This window comes from Pteronotus mesoamericanus, unplaced genomic scaffold (assembly GCF_021234165.1).
Source record: "Pteronotus mesoamericanus isolate MK-2021 breed Mesoamerican mustached bat unplaced genomic scaffold, CSHL_Meso_final contig_50, whole genome shotgun sequence".
Lineage (NCBI taxonomy): Eukaryota > Metazoa > Chordata > Mammalia > Chiroptera > Mormoopidae > Pteronotus > Pteronotus mesoamericanus.
This window is the reverse complement of record NW_026555186.1, coordinates 16,742,553-16,764,586: the sequence shown is the minus strand read 5'-3', so window position 1 is coordinate 16,764,586 and position 22,034 is coordinate 16,742,553. Positions and strand designations below refer to the sequence as shown.

The window sequence follows — 22,034 nt, the reverse complement described above, 5'->3', positions numbered from 1 at the left end:
CTTTGCCAGCTTTCTCAAGCAGTGTTTCCTTGCTATTGTTAAGAATTACCTAAAGTTTTGATAAAACATCCAGAGTCCCAGGATACTCCCCTTCCAGTCTAATTCGGTAACCTTGGAAATAAATAGGAGAACTTGTATTTTTTACTAGCGGTCCAAGTGATTCTTATAATCAGGCTAATTCGAGAAACACTGAAGTTCTCACATGTTCAGGCTTTGGAGTAAGATGACCCTGCTTATAAATACTTGCTGTCTGACTTTAATTATCTAAACTCTTTGAGCCCTGGTTTTTATATGTAAAAGAAAGAGAGGCTAGCTCATAGTATTGCTATACGGGGACAATGTATATAAAGCACCCAGCATAGTTCATGGTTCATAGTTTACTTTACAGTCAGTAATGTTAATTCCTTTATCTTGTTGCCCTGTAGGGCCACTTTTGAAGGGTCAATTTTGAATTCTTTCCCAAACATTTATCTGTTTTAGGTATAATTTCTCAAGTAAATGTAGGTAACAGAACACATCGCATTTTTAATTCAACAAACATTTCTGAGGGTCTATGGTTTGTCAGGAACTCAAACATACATTATCTAACTTAATTATCATGATGAACCTTGTGTGCTAGATAGCATCATAATAATATATAAACTGAGATAAACTCAGATATATGAACTTAGGCTCAGGGATAATTTCACACTTAGTAAGTGGCGTTTTCAAGCAGACAGGAGAGGCCCCCGAGTCCTCCTCCTCCTCCTCCACAGCAACCGCCTTTACTCCCATCATTGTGTCTGTTTTAAAAACATCTACGCCCCTGCCCACACACGTTATATAGACACAAATTTTATCTATTAGGGTCCAAAATAAAGTTGACTTAATTTTCTGAGTAGTTTATTTCATTCAAATCATCTCAATTATCTATTTCATGAAACAATATTTATATAGATCAGTGGTTCTCAAACTCCAATGCATTAGGGGTCGGGTGGGTAATCTAAAAGGTCAGGCTGGCCAGCCACATGACAGTGAGGAAGGACTATGGCCACTGGAGAGAACAACTCATCTAAAGGAAGCAGTTTCTGCTTAGCTCCAGGCTCCTGCTGAAGTGCCAGGATGTGGGTTCCCTGTTGTCAAGTCTTTAGCTTTTTTTTAAGACAGGAAGAAATCCAAGATTTTATGGGAAATTTCTCAATTTTTAAACTGTGTGTGTGGCCCAAACAAACCACATCTGTAGACCACATCTGGCCGGAAGACTGCCAGTTTGCAACCTTGACCTAATTGCCCTTAATTCACCACTTCACTTGACCCGGTAAATAGTCCATTTAAGTGGCTTGGGTATGTATTGGACCCTTATGGGCAGTGTCTTCATGATATACTCAAATTTCAGGGACTAATCTTCAGTTTTTCAGGTTCAAAAATTTGAAGCCAGTTAGACTGGGTGCTGTTACTGATGCTCAGAATACAAGAGCACAATGCAAAAGCAAGAATGCCAATTAAGTAATTTACAATGGGCAATATGTTTCCCAGTATCAGGATGCCATATTGGTCTAATCAGTTGATGTTTTCCTGGTAATTCAACAACTTAGGAAGCCATCTCCTAAGCAGAAGCTGCCTTTGTGCTAATGGATTCAGAACCTAGGAAATGAGGGACTTTAAACAAGCGCTTTCTGCACTGGATCTGAGAATTTTTCTCTCTTTACAGTAGCCTTGCCACTAGGTTAAAATATTAGAAGCCTGCCACTTCCCCACATAAGCCAATCACGTTCTGACCAAGTGTCTTCTTCCATAGTATAGGAGAGGTTCTCAAACTCATACCCAGAGATTTTGTTAAAACACAGATTGCAGGACCCTGTACCCCAAGGATTCTGGTTCAGTACTTCTGGAGTGGGACCTGAGTATCTTTCCTTTCTAACAAGTTCCCAAGTGATGTTGATGCTGACAGACTGCTGGATGGGGAACCCCCTTTGAGAACCACCTTGCTCCAATTCATCTTCACTCACCACCGTTGTCTGTGTTTCTGCTTTCATATGCTAACATAGTAACCCTCTAATTCTGGGGTTGGAACCTGGTGTTTGGACGATTTGTAGGTTATCCATTATTACATTTTTAAAGCATTTCATTTAATTAAAAATATTTGGTTAATTACTTTATGGAATTCAGGGTGCTATAAATTTAACACACATGGATTTGAGAGGCATTACAAATGTGGGAAAATACGTACTTTTTTAGAGTCACTAAAATTTAGTGTCAATTTGGGGTAATGTCTTCTGGATTATGTTATATAAAACTAAATGGAGTATATTTATATTTGAGGAAAGGATTGCTATTGTATCTTCTTTAAATAAAAGTAAAAATTTCAAGACTCCCTTTCCCAATTCTTAGTGGAAAAGACACTACTGCCAGTGACCTATGGCTGACTTTGTCATCTAATTGAAACTTATTGTATTTGTCATCATACTCAGATATGACCCTGTAATGCCAGATCCTCACTTACAGAATGAATCTCTTTTTATCTTATTGGATTGGTAAGGGCATGCACCTTTTTTTAATAGCTGATTATCAGATTCACTGTTTCCTTGGCCACTCAGGCAAGGACAATTAGGACAAGTGTTCTTCAACTTTTCTAATCCTACCTTGTCTGTATGGTCATAAATTACTGTTCTTAAGAAAAAAGAACTTGGAAAAAATGACTTTGTTCATTTTAATAAGCACCTTTATGAATATATAAACGGATGACCAAGGAGGCACAATTTCTAAATCTATGCTTGCCACTTCGAGTCATCTTGGAAAACCTCCTGGGGGTTCATATATTTATTATTTTGGGGAATAATCACTAAGTGGAGTCTCTTAGCAATGTAAATGTAAGCCCTATCAATAGCTCTTTCCCTACAGAAAGCATGTGACAAAATTTTCCCCTTTTCATTAAAAAAGGAGAGAGTAGACCATGTTACCTAAGAATTTTGGGAGTCTAACGGGAGAAAGGAGACTGAACTTCAACTTCTTCTCTGCAACTACAAGTGAGGGAAGCCCATTAGAAAGGATCAAGGCGGGGCTGTCAGGAGGGAATGCTGGTACAGCGGGCCCTAGAGATGTTACCACATTGGAGGGAAAGGGAAGCCTGCGTTGCCTGCTCAAGGCATGGGCCTTGATTGACGATTGAGAGCTGATTTTTGTCATAGCGAGCCAGTGAGATGAAATCAACACACTGTAGTCTTGAAGTCCAAGGTCCAGCCATCCTAGAATCGCATGAAGACCTGAACCGACAGGACATGGGATTTCTCAGGACCCATATTCAACTGGGTCAGTTGAATATATATATATACAACTGACATATGAATATACATGTATATGTATATTCAACATATACACATACATGTGATGCCACAGATGCCACATGGCAATGGTGTAATCCTTCGTGCTATCAGCCACCTGCTCTACCTGCAGTTTAGAGGCAAGATTCTACTGTAGACCGAATAATCCCTGAGATTGTTGGGCAGTTCAAAGGACAAGGAGTTTTCAAAGAAGGAAAGATTGGATTTTCTACTGAAAGGGCAACTTTCGGCTCTAGGGATTAACTGGAAAAACAGAAGAGGTGTGACAATATTTACATCTAAGTATTATGTTAGCCTCTGTGAATATAGCATCAAATTCTACAAGATCTGTTATGACTCACATGTAGATTTTCAAAAGTATTTAATTCCAGTTAAGGAAAGTGACATTCATTCAGCCAACTATTGACTATCACCTCTGTGTCAGAACCTTAGATCCACAGTGAAGTGGACTAAAATAAACACAATTCTATATTCATGGAGTCTTCAAATTCAATAGAATAGGTATGATAATGGATGTACTTATTTGAGCATGTGTGCTCAAGTCTGTTGTCCAAGTTTCTCTGTCTTCTAGAAAAAGCTAGATATACAGAGCATAGAGTTTTATGCATAGTAATTGACTTATACCATAGAGGCCTTTGGAATCGCTCCATAAATGAAAGAAGGAAGGGGCACTTCAGAAAGAAGGAACATATGTGTAAAATCACAGACGTGTAGAAAAAGAGGTGACTATTTCTGCGTAGCTTATAGTATGAAGGGTGCAAACAGTTGGTATGGCAAGGAGTAACACTAGGTATGAATGCAGACTAGGATCACCTTCTAAAAATCTGTATTTATATCTATAGACAGTAGTACACCACCAACTATGTGTAAGTGTGGCTTCCTGTGTTCTGTATTTTTGAGAAATCACTTAGGTGACTTCGGGGTGACATGCAGTAAGTGGAGCTGAGAGAATAGGATCAGTGGAACCACCGGAAGCAGAGAGGGAGACCAGTTTGGGAGAGTATTAGAATGTACTGTGCATGACATTATGAAAGAAAATTGGTATCTTCACCATATACTGAATGTTATGGAAAATAAAGGAAGACTAGACCCTTATTGCAAAAAGCTTAAGACATTAAACAAATAAAACATGACAGCAGGGGCCAAAGAGAGCACACAGCCTATGAGTTACTATTGTGGACTGCGGCTGGTTAAGAATGTGGTTGGGAGGAGAATGTGAGGAAGTGATGGACCATAGTCAAAAAAGAGATAAGAGTGTAAGAGCCATGACTTTTTTTTTTTTAAAGCCTCAAATGTTCAAACCTCCTTTATATAATGGTGGGCTCTATTTTTAGAACGTCAGTTTCAGGAGACACCATAATAATGTGTTTGTGTGTGTGCTTAAAAAGCCACCACCATAAAAGGTCTAGAGTCTGCTCATGAAGTTCAGATACTAACTTCTCCCCATAAGTGTGGACCTGTCTGCTCTCCTGCAAACAGCAACTCTTAGTGTCACATTAAATAGTACAGCTTTCATTTTCCTGGTAATTTAGTGCCATGTAAACATACATATATATGACTTGCGGGAAGTATGGTGAATCTCACTTTGTAACCAAAGTGGGTAAATGTTACAGCTTATGAGCAGTTGTGATCGTAAAGCCTGAAGTGTGAGTCACGGGGTCTGACCCAGGTAGTAAGATGTGTTGTTCATGTTGGTTAGCTGAATTTCTGGTCTAACCTCATTGGAGCTTGCTTTGTCAGTAAATGACTGGATCTTTACAGACAGATCAAAGGTCTGAATTCTGCTCCTAGTTCTCTGGCTAACTGGTTCTGTAGTTTTGGGAAAACCTTTTAATCTTCCTGCTCTCAGTTTCTCTAACTGCTAGGGCTGACTAAATTTCCTCAACAGATTTGTTTAGTCAGTGAGCAATGGGATTATGTTTACTAAATGGATCTGAATTACACTGGGTGGCATCTGCCCAGCCAAAAGACTGCATTTCTCAACTTCCCTTAAAGATAGGTATAGCTTATGCCCTGGCCAGGTAGCTCAGTGGGTTAGAGCATTGTTACAATATGTCAAGGTTGTGGGTTCAGGGCACAGACAGGAAGCAACCAATGAATGCTAAGTGGAACAACAAATCTCTCTCTTCCTCTTTCTCTCTAAAATCAATTAAAAATAATAAAAATAAAAACATAAGAGTAGCTAATGAACTTGTAAGCAGAGGGAGCTTCTACCTATCAGTACTCTCTTTTATCCTGCTACTCTTCCTGTAGTATTCACTTGGGGATGTTCATGGGGTGGCTGGAGTCTCAGTGGTCATCTTGCAACCTGAATGGCCTGGAGAATGCATGTGTAAATGATGGTGGAGAAGAAAGACAGAAGCCTAGGTCTCAGGTAAAACACAGTGTCATTATTTCATCCATGGCCTATCTCTGGATTTTTCTCAGTATGAGACAAAAATAAATCTCTCTCTTATGGAAGCCACCATTAGCTGCCTAATTCAATTTCAAACTAGCATATTGACATCAGGTTATCTTTATATAATTTTCCATCACCAGGTCCTCCCTTTGCAATATTAGAGATATAGGTTAACAACAAACTTAGTCTCCTGGGTGCTATTAGAGCTTCAACATAATTCATGAGATTTCTAAAATTAATTAATTATTGAATTTATCAAAACACAGCCACAATATGTGAAGGATTACGAATGTTTTGGTAAGAAACTGAGAGAGGGGGAATTGAGGGAAGTTTTTTAATCAGGGACACCACATAATTTTAAAAATATTGGAAGTTGTTGGGGTTTTGAGATCTAAAAGCACTTTTGATCTTAGTAGCCAGTTCACATTTTATAGTACGATGGAAACCTCTATTTCTCAATACACCTGTGCTTTGATCTCCTTGTCTGTCGTTGCAATGTGATTATGAGGATTACTGGGCCATTCTCTGCCTGGGTTGTTTTTGTGATTTAATTTTCAGGGAGAGGAAAGGGATCATTAAAGGATATCATTAAAAGGAGAGGCACGAGGCTTGTAATTGACCTTCCTTGAAAGTAGTCCCATCTGGAAGATTTTATCAGTAAACATTTATCAGTGTATTTGGCTTTCAAGCAGATTCTTCTCTCTTGTCTTTAAAACAAACAGGCAAAGGCTAAAAAGGAACAACATGAGTGCTCCTAGGTACCTTTTATGCATGCTCAGTGGAAGGAAAAGTTATATTTAAGAAAAAAAGATCTCTTTTATAATAATTTTTAGTCTTTTTTTTTAAGTTTTGCTTCAATGATTCTTTCTCAGATTACAATTTGCAAGTTATGGTGTTCTTCAGGGGCGATGCTTTGTTGTGATTTATTTGCACGTATGTTTAGAGTGGAGGTAGTAGGAGGGACAGGATATTTGTGAAATCTGCTGAGCAGGGACTTGGGAAATGTGTTGCAGCTCTATCTGTGTGGTAAGCCCAGCACTAGTTTGAAATTTTATATTGTACTTTTCTAGAGTGCAGGGGCAATTTTTAGGAAGACAAACGTTACTGTGGATTAAATAAAAGTACTAACATGACTTATTACTAGTCAAAGTACATAACTCAAGTAGTCTTGTAAATTTGTGTTTTTGGCTATCTGAAGATTTGCTTCATTTTGCACATATGCAATTGTTTTCCTATCATGACTGGTTTTGCTTGTTGACTTGCATGTGTCAATAATTACTGCCCTTGTCATCTGCCAGTTCCATATCCATTTTCAGAAAGAGAAAATGTCTTTTTTTAATCTGTTTTTAAGTTTTATCTTACAATTACTAAAATATTTCTCCTCATTGATAGACAGCTCTGTTTCTTTCATTCCCTTGAGAAGACTCCTCAGTCGACTTACAGGGCATTGTGGAGTTAAGTAGTGAAGAGTATTACACACACTTAAGCAGTTGTTACTTGTTTTCACACTCAGTAAAATGTCCCCCTGGATACGCTTGTCCTACATGTAGTGTATGGATGGCCTCACCCCTGCTCCAACACACACACACACACACACACACACACACACACACACACACACCCAATGTGGTTCCATGAGGTTGTAGGTAGACAACTACTACCACTTGGATTAGAACTCTTAATGAGGATTTAATTAAGCTAAATCTCTCTCCATTTTTGCTTCATTCTCATGGGGACAGCACCAATGTCAGAATTAGAGCCGTATCTTTCCAGATTTTACATGCAACAGAGCAGCTCTTTCAAAGAGCTCCCATATAATTAAACTTGTATAGATTCTATCCTGAACCAACACAGCATTCCCACCTAACAGTGGGCAGTTTTCCCAAAGGAAGTCAGTCAGGATATTGTTTTCAAAAGATAGAAGAACTGAATGCTGGGTATCCATAGTAACCAGTTGCTCATGAGAGGTACAGCCCTATTTATTGATGGGATAGCAGCTTCTCATTGAATATGGGCTCCATGACAGATCGATCATAGTTCACTAGTAGATTCTATAGTCTTATTGCTCACTTGAACCCGAGGTCAGTTATGTCTGTTTATAGGTCAAGAGGACTACCCAGGAAAGCAGAGCTCAACACAGACCACATTCCACCAATTATCAAAATAAATGTCAGGCTGGCCTTTTATTCATGACTTAGCTCCTCATCCTTACTTTCCCCATCCCCTCCCATTCAGCAGTACCATCCATAGGTGCTCCCACCACTAACTCCCACACAGATTACCCATCTCCATCCTGAAGAAAAACACGAGGTGTTCTTTTCCCCTTGGTTTCTTCCACAGTAACCAGCACGATGCTTCGTACTCATTGTGAAATGAATAAAGAACATTTGAGATAAATAAAAAGTAATTTATCCTCTTCAGGAATTCATTGAGAACCCCTGGAATAGCCTACTCATTTCAGCTTCAGGGAACTCTCCTTATTTTAAGTAATAATATTTATTATAATTATTTTAAACTTATTAATCTATCAGTATCAGTCTTAGCCAATTTGTAAAAATTAGCTTGGAAAATTAGGGAAATAACCCTGAATGATAGCAGTTCAACATATTTCATCAGTATTGAAGAAAATATCTTCTTTTTTTTTTCTAGTAGTCAAAGTAATGCTAGGATAACTTGAGAATAGACTGGAAGTAATATCAGAAGGAAGCAGTTACCCAAGTTTACTGACTGCTAATCAGGTAGCTAGAAATAATGAGAGGGTGCAATAGAAATGTTCAAAGAAAGTTTTCTTGGCACACATAAATATTTAATTATCTTATTTTGAAAGAACTATAGCTTCACTGTTACCTAAGTTTATCCTTTAGCCATTTAATATAGTAATGTCCCCAGTGTCAGAGAGGGGAGTCAATTACTGTGATAAACTGGATCCTTTGTAAAAGAATACTAGAATACCAAGAAGGGTTTTTGTGTTTTGCTTTAGTTTATTTTTTTTTTTGTTCTATTCCTTTTAGGTAACAATTAGCATCAAAAAACACCACATTATAAGACTGTTAATAAAATTTTTCCATTGTAATTCAATGAGCATAAAAATAGCAAAAAGTACTTCTCTGCTTTGTCATACAAGATAGTTGAATGCTGCTAGGTCATTAGTTAATAGTAAAGGTCATTCTTAGTTATGTTTTTAATGACTTGCAAAATTTGGTCACTGTATACAAGCCCAAGCAAAACTGACTTCAGAATGAGTACTTGGTTTTCATTTCTTGCTGTATATTGCCCACTGACCTATCTCTTCAGAGGTAGTATGAGAAAAATAGCACACTTTTTCAGAAGCACAAAATCCAGCAAACTTAGTAACTTTGCTCAGCCCCTTGATACCCTGACTCAATGGTGTGAGCAAAACAATAAACCTTGTCTCAAGGGCTCCAGACTCTCAGAGTTGTGCTAAGAGTGCCCCTTATTTCTCTACATTCAGTTTCAAAGTTGAAAATAAAAGCTAGCTTTTAAGATTTCCTCTTCAGGAATCTTTTCTGTATGCTACTCAGACTCCACCAATCCTTCATTTGAACCCTCTGTCATCTCAAGCATGGATGAACTACACTGAATTCTTGGTTACACATATATTTCCTCAACATTTTGCAGGCCATTGTTCCATTGTTTTGTAACTTTGGTGACATCCTGATATTTGTTCAAAACCTATGTTTCTTTGCAAAAATTTTACGAACTCTTCACCACCAATATTTCTACATTTCATGATGAGTTTTCTTGATCTGGGTCTTTATCCATTGTCTTGGGCACACTCCAGACATCTGGGTCCTTTAATTCTGGACTTTTTGTTTTACCAAGTCATCAATAATTTTACCTTCTCCATTCCCTCTTTTCTCTCTTCCTGTGGTTCCTGTTAGTTAAATGTTGGACCTCCTAGATCAGATCCTTTAATTCTTTTCCCCCACCCCCACAAAAAAATTTGGTGTTTTGTTCTACCTTCTAGAGTTCTTCAAATTTATTTTCCAACCTGTCTATTAAAATTTTTGTTTGGGCCATATATATTTTTTAATTTTAATACTCTTGTTCTCTGGTTATTCTTTTTTAATAGCACCTATTCTTATGTCTGGAATACATTATCTTTCTAATGACACAAAGATAGTTCCTTAGAGGTTTTTCTCTGTCTCTCTGTTTCCTGTAGATTTCTTTATTCAGTTTATTTGAGTCTCTCTTTATTCTGGAGAATTTCCGCAGGAGACTGTTCGTCTTATTTAAAAGTGAGACACACATAACACATACTCAAAGACAGTAACAATGATGGCAACAATAAATACACCATCGAAGTTCTGTGAACATGTATAAGTCAACTGTAGAGTTTCACAATACCATTATTGGTTGTTCAGTTGGTTTACTCTTTTGCAAGTTCTCCAATATCATTATGAGAAGATTCTCCAATTCCTTCCTAGGCAACCTCCACCTAGGGGCATCTATCAATATCTGTTAGGTAGTATTTGGGGAGTATAGGATGTAACAAGGTTGGGAGTCTTACTAGGAACTCCTCAGTTAAGCATCTATTTTTCAGGCTGGGGCTTCATTTTGTTTGCCGCAGTGCCTGATGTCCTCAGTTTGAAGTGTCTGTCGCTTATTTTCTCTGGGAAAGAAAGATTCAGTCTCCAGAAGAAAAGGGGAATAGTTAGTTGGGATATAATAAGTCTCCATATAATTTTAATAATAGCCTCTCACAAAACTCCTGCCTTCCCTGGGTATGCTACCTCTTAAGCAGTGAGTCTTTTTGGGTTCAGCAGAACACACATTAGTTCAATTTCTCTTGAATTTTCCCTCTGTAATCATTTTCTCCATTTGCTAAGGCAGTTTATATTCCTTTACCCAGTCTCTGATCTCTAAATATCATTTGAAATCTCTCCTTTGCTGATCTCTCCTCCCCCATTTTCTATGTCTTTGAGGACTTGTGTGTTTTGTTTCAGAAAGAGAAAGAGAATATAAGCATGTAATGTTTTATAGCTGAAGAGGAATGTGGCCTGGAAGAGCATTTTGTAGTAAAGAAAAGATGGTAGAAAACAAGTTGGATGAAAGATCAGCAAGATTGTAAAAGTTACTAATGATGGTACTAGCAAATATTTATTGAGTGCTCACTATGTGCTTGGTGCTTTGCAAAGTTCTTTACATGGGATACTTATTTTTGTCCTTGTAAGAATGGCAGGAAGTCAGTACTGAGGCATAGAGAGGTAATATGACTTGTTTAAGTTAGTAATTGGTGGAGACAGGACTTAAATCTGAATCTGACTTCAGAGACTGTGCCTTCAGCCACCAGACTATCTTGCCTCCTATAAATTGCTTAAATGGGGCTTTTAAATGAAGATATATATTTAAAAATCATTTTATGTGTCTGTGATTTAGGAGGCTTTCTTTTCTACCAAAACTATAAATTGAATAACGTCATAAGAAATTTAAAATTCCTTCAGGTTTGAAAAGTAGTAAGAGAATTTATTGCAGATGAAAAGATGCCCTTTATAGCACTTTATGAGACTTAGATATTCATCATTATATAAATCTATAGACAGTGTATTTGAATTCTGTCCTACAATTTTCTAATATAAACATACCCTCCGTAGCTATGGTTTAAATTATATCCAGAGAGATGATGTTGTGACTATACAACACCAAAGATCTAGAAGAAAAGAATTCCCAGGCAAACTTGTTAAAAGGAGAATCATAAGCAAATCATGCTTTTTTTAGTCTATGTTTTATGTACTTTTAAATTATTTTTTAATTGTTATTCTATTACAGTTGTCCCAATTTCCCCCCCACCTCCACCCAGCTCACCTCTGCTCCCACAGTCAATCCCCACCCTGTTGTCCATGCCCATGGGTCATTCACACATGCTCTTTGTCTAGTCCCTTCCCCTTCATTCCACCATCATCCCCCTCCCCTTTCCCCTCTGTTCACTTTCAGTCTGTTCCACGCTTTTGAATTATGAAAACAGATTCATGTCCAACATCTTGAAAAGCTCACATGTATGTTTATGTTTCAGACATGGCTTAGAGACCATTAAAAGTAAAATTCAGTCAAGTGTACTCTGTTGTCTTTACCAATCAATTTCAATTAAACTAGACTTGCGTGGCAGTTTCAGAGAGAAGAGTCTTCAGCTCTTTCCCTTGCTAACATTTTGCTATGTAGAGTTTATGATTTCTCTCAATAAGGTCATATTATTGAATATTTAAGAAGACTCTATGTCTAACCTCTGAGTCAACCGCCAGGTAATACTCATCAACACTTACATAGGTAAAATAGAAGTAAGAGGTTGCTTCTCTACCTCCTCAGTAGCATTTGGTGTTGTCAGTGTTATAGATTTTGGCCATTCTAATAGGTGTGTAGTAGCATCTTATTGTTTTAATTAATTGATGACATGTGGAGCAATTTTACATGTATGTATTTGCAATCTGGATTATCTTCTTTGGTGAGGTATCTCTTAAGGAATTGGCCCATTTTTAGATCTAATTGCTTGTTTTCTTATTGTTGAGTTTTAAGATTTTCTGTTTGAATAACATTCCTTTATCAGATATATAATTTACAAATATTTTTCATAGCCTATGGTTTATCTTCTTATCCCCTTAACATTGTCTTTTGCAGAACAGAAAATTTCAATTTTAATGAAGTCTAACTTACCAATCATTTCTCTCATAGATTATACCTCTGTTGTTGAACCTAAGAAGTCATGTCCAAACCAAAGGTCATCTAGATTTTCTGTTATGTTATTTCTAAGAGTTTTATAGTTTTGTTTTACATTTAGGTCTGATGTCCATTTTTAGTTAATTTTCACGAAGGATATAAGGCTGTGCCCAGAATTTTTTTTCCTTCTTTGCTTGCATTTTGATGTCCAGTTGCTCCATCACCATTTATTGAAAATAATGCATTTTCTCCATTGTATTGCCTTTTCTCCTTTGTCCAAATATCAATCAACTATATTTTCATGGGCCTATATCTGGGCTCTCTATTCTATTCCATTGATCTTTTTGTCTATTCTTTCTTCAGTACCATGCTGCCTTGATTACTATAGCTTCATAGTATCTTGGCAAATTTCTAAATTGTGAAATATAACAACCATTTAGAAAAATTCTTAAAATACATGTGTTAAGTTTAACAAATAGTATTAAAGTTACTACCTATATTAATTATCCTTCTCCCTCAGAAGTACCCAATGTGTTTGTTATATAAATAGACTCATCTGTGGATACTTTTATGTTTTGCTTCTTTCATACAATATTATACTTCTAAGAGTCATCAATGTTGCATGCAGCGGAGGATCATATATTTTCATGACTGTATAGTGTTCTGTTATATAAAGGAACCACAATTTATTCATCCAATATTCCCTTGTTATGAAGTTGGACAGTTTCCAGTTTGGAAATATTATGAATGAAGATATGATGTCACCACCACCAGCAACAAAAAAGACATTATGAACATTCATGTACATGCATCCTGGTGCATATAAGCATGCTTTTCTGTAGAGAATATACCAAGGAATGGAATCCTGTGTCATGCATATCTTTAATTCCACTAGATAAGGGGGCAGTGTTTGATAAAGTGTATGAAAAATACATGAGAATTTCTGAGTCCACATCCTAGCCAAAAACGCATGATACTGTTAGACTTTTCAGTTTATTCTAAGTATAGAGGCTTTATAATGGGATCATTGCATTTCCCTGATTGCTAATTAGAGTGAGCACTCTTTCATGTGTTTAGTAAATATTTCAATTTGTTGTTATTGTATGTCTCCATGAAAAGTATTTTCTAAAAGTCACTTTCAAGCACCTTTAAGGGAACCAAAGGCCACATAAACTAAAATATTGCAACAACATGTCAACGAGAAAGGCTGATAATAGGGGCACTCAATAGAGGCCCCTTCTGAGAATCCATAGAACACAAAGAGCAAATATTAACTTGGATTCAGTGTCACTGTTGTTTCCTAGGCTATACTTTTTTGCATCCCTAACCAATATTTTTATAATTTGGGACTATCTTTGAGATTTTTTTGCTCATTGTTATCCCCATGTATAAAAGAGATGATGGTAGTGGCTCTCATGCCAGTATGCTTGTGTATGCTTTATCTTTTTAAAGAGTTCAAGGAATTTTATAGACATTGACTTAACAATCTTCAGAGCATCTTTTTGAAATGGAGAGGAAGCAAGTACATCAACATGTTCCTTGTCACTGGAGGAGACAGATCACCCCAGAGGGAAATGGCCACTTCTTTATGGACATGAAACCAGGCTAGGCACAGAGCTCATGTTTTCTAACTCCTGGGGTAATGCCAAAAGCACTAGGGATGGGGTCAGCTGTTCCAGGCATAAAACATGAGCAGTGTGCATCACATGATTGATAATAGCAACAAACCAAAATGTCAAAAAAGAAAGATACAGAATGAAACTTTATGCTTTTAAATATGGTTCTGATTTTAACAATTTGACTGCTTTCTTACAGTTTTACTCCTTCCTGAAAACTTTTTAACTCTGCTTATTCTCTAAGTAATTCTTAAGGCTCTTAAACTGATCACATAATAATTATGCTACTTTCAAATAGCCAGACTTTGTGCCTTCCTGCTTCCCACTCTCCTCCCATCTAATCTCTCCCTAAGGTTTAGCAGTAAAGCAAGCAGCTGAACATGATTAGTAGGATTCTGAACATTCAGTGCTGGTGTCTCACCTTGTCTCTACCTCCATTCACACGGACTTTCTAAAAGACTCTCCTTTTCAGACTCTTAAAAGTAATTTTAATGTATTGTAAAAAAAATCTTGAGTTTTTAACACTTTTTCAGTTTATAAAAGACTCCTCCTCACAGGTTGTAAAAGGTGCAAGAACAGTGAAACTCAAGATAAAATGACATGCTTAAATTCACTCCACTATCTTATGGCAAATTTAAGATGAACAACCTGGTTTTGTAACAACCAGACCAGTGCTCCTTCTGTAGGATGCATAATACAATTGTAAAAAGTACAAACTGACTGTGTTTGAATTTCACCTCTACATTAACTAGGTGAGTTACTTTGGGCAGGTTACTAAAGTTCTCTGTGCCTCATTTTCCCTAGTAATAAAATGGTTATAATAGAAGTTGTGAGGATTCAGCAAATTAATACATACAAAAGTGCTCGAAACTGAGCTTATCCAATATAAATGCTTAATAATCTTAGCTCTGTTATCTTTCTTTTAGTATTAAAGAGCAATAGATAACATGCTTATCCAGAAATAATGAGACAGAATTGGCCAGAACCAAAAGTGCTTTTGTAACCATACCTATGAGCCCAGATCAATTGCTTTGATTTCTTCCTCTTTATTTTTTCAAATTTATTTTTCTATTGTTGTTCAGGTACAGTTGTCTCCATTTTCCCTTTCCCCTGCTCCACCCACCCCTACCTCCCTCAATCTTCATCTTTAAATATAGTAATAAATAATCCCTAAAAATAAATATTGTGAAACTAACACACAATGTTGACTAGAACTCAGTAAAAATTAGTCTGTTTACCTTGATGAAATAAGTATTGCCCTGAGAACTAAGCTGATAACCTGGAATCAGACGCAACATTCTGTTTCTGTTCTGAACTCATAATTCCGCCCTCAGACCACTTAGCACATTTGTGCCAGCCAGAAAACCTAAGTTGCTTGAAGTGTAGCACTTGGTGTTCCCACACAGCAGGGTCCTCTGAGTGAAGTATGCATAAATAGGTACCGCTAAAGGCAAAATAAGGCTACTCCACAAACATATATTGAACTTCTAGAAAGGTCTAAGAACTGTGAGGAGTAGAAAAGATCTTCTGATGAATCCCTGCTATTCTTTTGAAGAAAATACCTACATAACTAAATGATTAGACAGAGAAAAAAAAGAGTGACACACAATAAAGTACTCTGTAGGGGCCAGGACAATGTCCTATTTATCTTTGTGTTCCCTAAAACTAACAGATAAATGCTTATAAGTGAATTAATTAATTAATTAATTAATTTCAATAGAAAACAGAAAGATAAATATAGATGGAGGCCATTGATCTATTTAACAAACATGTACTGAGTGCCTCAGAATTATACTAAGTTTGAAGACCAAAAAATGGATTAAGACAGTCCTTAATTTCAAGGATTCAACAACTAAGAGCATTAGATAGAAAGGCAATCAGTTGCCTCACAGCACTCTGTCAGTGCACATGTACCATTCCAAAACTAGAGAAGAAAACAAAAATCAGATATTCTCCCAGAGATAAAAATCCCTGGGGCTTTAAGAATGAGAAGTAAGCTAGAGTAGAAGAGATGTATATGGTTAGAGGTCAACAGTTGAAGCAAATATTGCAATGCAAAAGGCACGAGAGCCCTGGAGTTGCAGTATGTGGCACAGTGGTGAAGGGGAAGGGATGATTTGTTAAAGAGAAGCAACCTACCATGAACTGCTAAGAAGTCTTGAATGTCATGCTAAGAAACTTGGATTGATTGATTGATTGATTTTGAGCACTGGGGTGATTTTTTTCATTGGGAGAAATATTAGCCTCACGTCTTAATCATGTTCTTTAATTTTGACACAATTTAGAATTGCATATTTATAGCAGTCTTTGTAAGATATTTGGAGGTTTTTTTTAAATTTATTTAAAAATAATTGAATATAAGTATTTTCCAGATCATGTACCCAAATTTTTACCTTTTTATTTATTCATTTATTTTTGCCTATGTATGAATTATTGCATTAACCACACATAATCACCTGAAGTATGTAACTTTTGCTGCAAAGTTTCCCGTATGGAGACTATATGCCTTTGAGGGTTGTGAAAGTGTTCTTGGAAATCTAGGACCGCTCAAATTTGAGAAATGTTGATGTGGAGTTAGAATTGGGGTGAGTAGTGGGAAGATAGGCACCAGGAAATCCAGTTCACATCCTACTGCAATAATTACATGAGAAGCAAAGAGGGCTTGGAATAAGGGACTTTGGAAGAGAGGAGGAAAAAATCAATAGCTATTTATAGAGTAAAACAGACAAAACTTGGAGTTTGGGATGAGAGAGGGAGGTCTCAAGGATCATGCTTGGAATCTGGCCTCTTTGAGTAGGTAACGGAGGGTGGCATCTCAGTAAGAGGGCAAAGTCACAGACGGAGGAAATATCAGCATTTACAAATACGGAGTTTCGGGAGTCTTTGCACATTCAGGTGGAAATTTGAATGCGGAAGAGCAATCCAAGCTGGTCTTTTCAGAACATAGTAGGTGAATACTTCAATTTTGGAGGTAAAGGTACTCACAGGGACAATGACTGAGGTGAGAAAAGAAAAGTGTAGAGACAGAAGAAGTCAACAAAGAGGTTGAAAAAGAGTGGCTGGGGAGTAGGCAGAAAATCAGGATAGTTAGTGGTGTTTTAAAACCTAAGGTAAGAGAGAATTCCAAGAAGGACTGGGATTGTTAGAAAAATTTCACGGAGAAGGTATTAATAGCAATGGGCATGGAAAGAGGGAGTTGGTAGGGCAGAAAGGAAGAAGTATGGATTCTGTGTGTCAGAAATATCTTAAGCAAAGTCTCACAGACAGAGATATAAAAGTTCTATCAAAAGATTGGTTGGAGTAAGCAGTACAGCCTAGGGTTGAAAGGTGGGCTCTGAAACCAGACTCCTTTGGTTCAAATCCCACTCCCCAATATTAGCTATGTGGTCCTTAGCAAGTTATGTAACCGTCTAAGCCTCAATTTTCTCATGCGTAAAATGGGAGCAATAATAGCACATTATTCATTAGTTTAATTTTTATTCTCCTGTGTATACCCCTTGCAAAAATCAGGACGGTTTTATATAAACAACATTGTCTTTACTACCTCTGAGTATTTTATTCTCCTACCATACCATCCCCATTTATATGTTTACTTTTATGGATGCTTTGTATTAATAAATCAAGGTTTTAAGGCATTTATATAGCCTATATATGTATATTAAAATATATATAACTCTATTTTTAGTCCTTCATGGATTTACATTACATGTTTAAATCTTTAATAATTATGGAATTTATTTTAATAATAATTACAGGCTCTTATATTCTTTATCTAGATTTCCTAAATTTTCAGAACAATATTAATTGAATAATCCATAGTTTCCTTATTTCCTTGAGATGTCACTTCTGTATTTTACTAAATTTAAAGGTGGTTGGTTCTGTTTTCAATCTTTATAGTCTGTTCCTATACAAAAGTACCATGCCATCCTTACTATAGATAAAAAAAAACCACATTTTTGTATTTCAGAAAACAAGTGCCCTCTTAATTAATATCACTTTCAGAATTTTGTCAGTTATTCTTAATTGGTTATGTTAATTTGTAAATATTAATTTAAAAATATAAAAATTAATTTTACAATCTATATGGGAAGTCCTCACAAAAAAATTCCTTTAGGATTTTGATTGAAATTGCATTAAGCTGCTAATTAAGTGGTTTAGAAGTACTATACAACTTCTTACAAAACCTCTGCCCACCATCTACGAAACTCTTAGTTCTTAAATTATAAGTACTTGCAGTCAACAAAAGATCACCAGCAATTTGAAAAAACCAGTAACACAAACAACAAACAACTAATGGGTAAACAAAACAAATGTATTTTTCTGAAGAAAATTTCTTTTCAGGAGAAACAAATGATCAAAAGTATAGAAAAACTCTTAAAATACTAAATTTTCCGAGAGATTAAGGGGAAGAGTACATCAAGTATGATTGGGTTTCCGTGGAATAGGAACAGGATGCTGGGGAAAAAATAGGACGACCGAACATGATTGAATATTGAATTAGTCAAGCAAATCTCCCAAAATGTAGAGCAAGAAGGCAAAGATATAAAACATGATGGAAAAGTAAAGAGATATGAAGAGTGGGATGGCAGTAGAGAAGTGAGAAAGGACAGGAAAAATAATTGAAAAAAAAATTACTCTACATGAAGAGTGATTCATGTCCTAGGATTGAAGAGGTTCATCCACTGCCCCACAGGGGGAAAATACAAACCACTTACACATGCTAATAAAATTTCAGAATTCCAAAGACAAAAAAATATTAATCCTAAAAGCTTCTAGAAAACAAAAAATGGCCTTTCAAAGGTAAGCTGGGACAGACTAGGTGATGTTTCAAGGTCCGGAGGAAGATTACTCAGAACCCAAAATTGATAGCCAAACTAACAACAAACTAAAGATTTATTTAAACATGTAAGGGCTCAAATTTACATTTACCTCCACATATGCTTTGTAATGAAAAAAATTATTTGAAGATATCAAGCAAAAAAAAAAAGAAAAGAATTCTATACCTAATAGATAAGCTAAGAAAACCTAAAATACAATGAGTACTGGAACCAACCCATATGTTTTATGAAAATAAATTCCAGGATAATAACAGTATATTAGATCTAGAAAACGGGTAGCCTAAGTTAAACAGACTTGTCACAGGATTATAAGAAAAATGCCTACAAAATGAAAGTAGGTGTCGTAAATCAACCTGCATAATTAAGTCTTTTAATATTTTAGAGCAATTATAATGAAGAAACTGTTAATTTTTCTCTAAAATATTGAGTCTTCCCATTGGGTTGTAGAACTGTTTTTTTTTTCTTTATTTTCTTTACTTTTTCTATATTTCCTAAGATTTCAACCATGAAGTTTTCTCTTAATGTATAATTTTATTATGTTAGTAATAGATAAGAACTTTCATGTCATAAGATACTTAAAACATTAAAAATAGGGAGAAGGCCTCCTTCCTGCTCATTTAGATTTGTTCTCCTTGAAAGTAACCACCTAGCAATGGATACAATTTGGTGAATTATCCTTTATGAATTTTTAACTGAATATTTATATATTAAAATTACAGGAAATTTTGTATCTAAAGTGATATACTACACATTATACTGTGACTGACTTTTGTATTTAATATGTTTTGGAGATTATGTTATTTAGCACATATAAATCTATACCACGTTCTTAAACTGTAGCATAGTATGTATTTCAAATTTATTATTTATTGTCTTCCTACTGATTGACTTTTATAATACAAACAATAGTGCCGTGAACATTGATGTGCATGCTTCTTTGTATATTAACACTGATTTTTAAATCAGTGAACTAGTTATAAAGATGTAAAGGAAGACAACAACCTGGGAGATGAACACAGAGAAGAAGAGTTTAAAGGAGGTAGAATCAGATGTTTCTGGAGGACAGAACATTCATCTTCTGTGTCTCATCAAACTTCACAAAAGTCTCAGATGCTCATTCAGGAAATAGCAACTCCACTGTAGAAGAGAGATTTTTTAGGAATTCAGGGGCTCCTAAGAAAAAGTTTGGGTAAAAACCCACATTACTAAGATCATTTTTGCCTATGCGTGCGTGTGCGTGTGCGTGCGTGCGTGTGTGCGTGTGTGTGTGTGCGCGCGCACAGGAAAGACACCTCTGATCTATAGCCGGAAGGTTGCTTAATTGGGGCAGGAAAGGGAGGGGCAGGTATCTGATGGGTGGGAAGGAGAGGCTCTTGGCCAGTCCTAACCCTGAGTCACCTGTCCTATCCCTGCAGCAGTCTTCTGGAACAGTTGACTGATCATGTGTGCATGGTAGCCCTCAGGTATGTTTGAAAAAAGATTTGGAACTCTTGCCAATTCTTGAAAATCAGCTGTCAGTCTCACACATGTACAATATGGTATAACTGCTTCAGACGCCAACAAATCCCTTTCATAATTCAAACAAATTTGAGAAAAATGGGGGCGGGGGGGTTTCCCTAGAAAAGAGACATGACAAAGAAAGAAAAATTTTTTAAATTAAGTTTATTAGTGTGACACTGGCTAATAATATTATATAAGTTTCAAGTGTTCAGTTCTACAGTGCATCACCCGTACATTGCATGGGGTGCTCACCACCCAGTCTATAGTCTCCTTTCATCACCAGACATTTGACCCCTTTACCCTCTTCATTCTCCGCCACCCTAAAAAAATTTTTTCAAAAATCATGGTTGCATTGACTCTACCTTAGGGACAAACTCTTAATTTATTTAAAACCTCAATTCACCAATAACTGAGTCTATATTATTATCATTTTGTTAAATATTTATTTTCTGCAGACAGTCTGCTAAGAGCTTTATACATAATGCTTTTCTAATATTCAGAAGAACCCTATAAAAGCTATCACAGTTTTACAAATGAGAAACCTGAGATTAAGTAACCTGACCAATTGTTACATGGCTTATAAGTGGCAGACCTAGGATTTGAACCCAAGTTTTTATATACTTAAAATTTAGCTGTTAACACTGCACTGAAAATGAACTCTTAGTTAGTAATCAAATGTTTTATATTGGTGGCAATTCCAGCAAGGATAAAAAGTGTTCCACATTATATATGTCGTAGATTGGTACTCTGGGGCATGTTATTGAGTTGAATTATGGTATCTTTTATAAGATATTGAAATTCTGCATTATAGAGAAAGCTGTGTAGCAGTAAGAAAGATACGGTTTTTGCTTTTATTTGTGTCCATCATACTGTCCTGTCTGAGCTTCGAGAGAGAGTGGCAGAGTGGAGATAAGCAGAACAGATTAGTTGGTACGTATTATCCTGAAATCTGAGTTATTTGACATTTTTAAGGGTAAGCATTGATTGAGCTCTAAGAACATAAATTGGCAAGAAAAAGTAATACCATCTGCTCAATAACAATTCTTTGCTCTTAGCAAAGAGCATTTGTTTCAACTTGAGAGTTATAATCATATTTATCGAACTTGCTAATTGCATGAACTGAATATAAATTCTCAGACTCATAAAGGTGTGTACTTCTGGTCACCGGCTGCTCCTCAGGTTCCACATTTTTATTGTTAATGGGGTTAGCTTATATTTTTCTGTTTCTCTTATTGCCACTAGAGACTTCAAACAGTCTATCTAGTATTTTCTGCAATTATACAGCAATACTCTTAAACCAATCGCTTCTACAAAGTACAAATCAGAGACTTTTTAAATTAGAATTTTTAAATATTTTTTCTCTAACCTTAAACTGCAATGTTTTACTAATGGGAATATGTTATTCTTTTATTTGCCAAGAGGCTCCACTTACAGCTGGAGAAATGTATTGTTTTCCTACTTATAAATATCGATGTAAAGTAGGTACTACATAAAATATAAATTACTGATGTAAAAATGGCCCTTTTAGTTTACCAGGGGATTCTATTTTATTAACTTAAGGGAGCTAGAGTGTTCTTGTCTCTATAGTCTTCCTTCCTCAGGCAGTTGCTCAAGAGCTCCAAAGTAAAGCACAATTCTTGAAAAGAGATTTCTAGAAGAATCTACAATGGCATTAAGGACTTGAAGCATC

At 36.1% G+C, this 22,034-nt stretch overlaps 1 protein-coding gene across 5 annotated transcripts in view; it reads left to right on the top strand.

The window, feature by feature from the left end:
• The window catches only part of PDE4D (phosphodiesterase 4D), a 670,126-nt gene that overhangs the window by 570,015 nt on the left and 78,077 nt on the right, over positions 1-22,034 (top strand). The gene's annotated exons all lie outside the window — the stretch shown is intronic.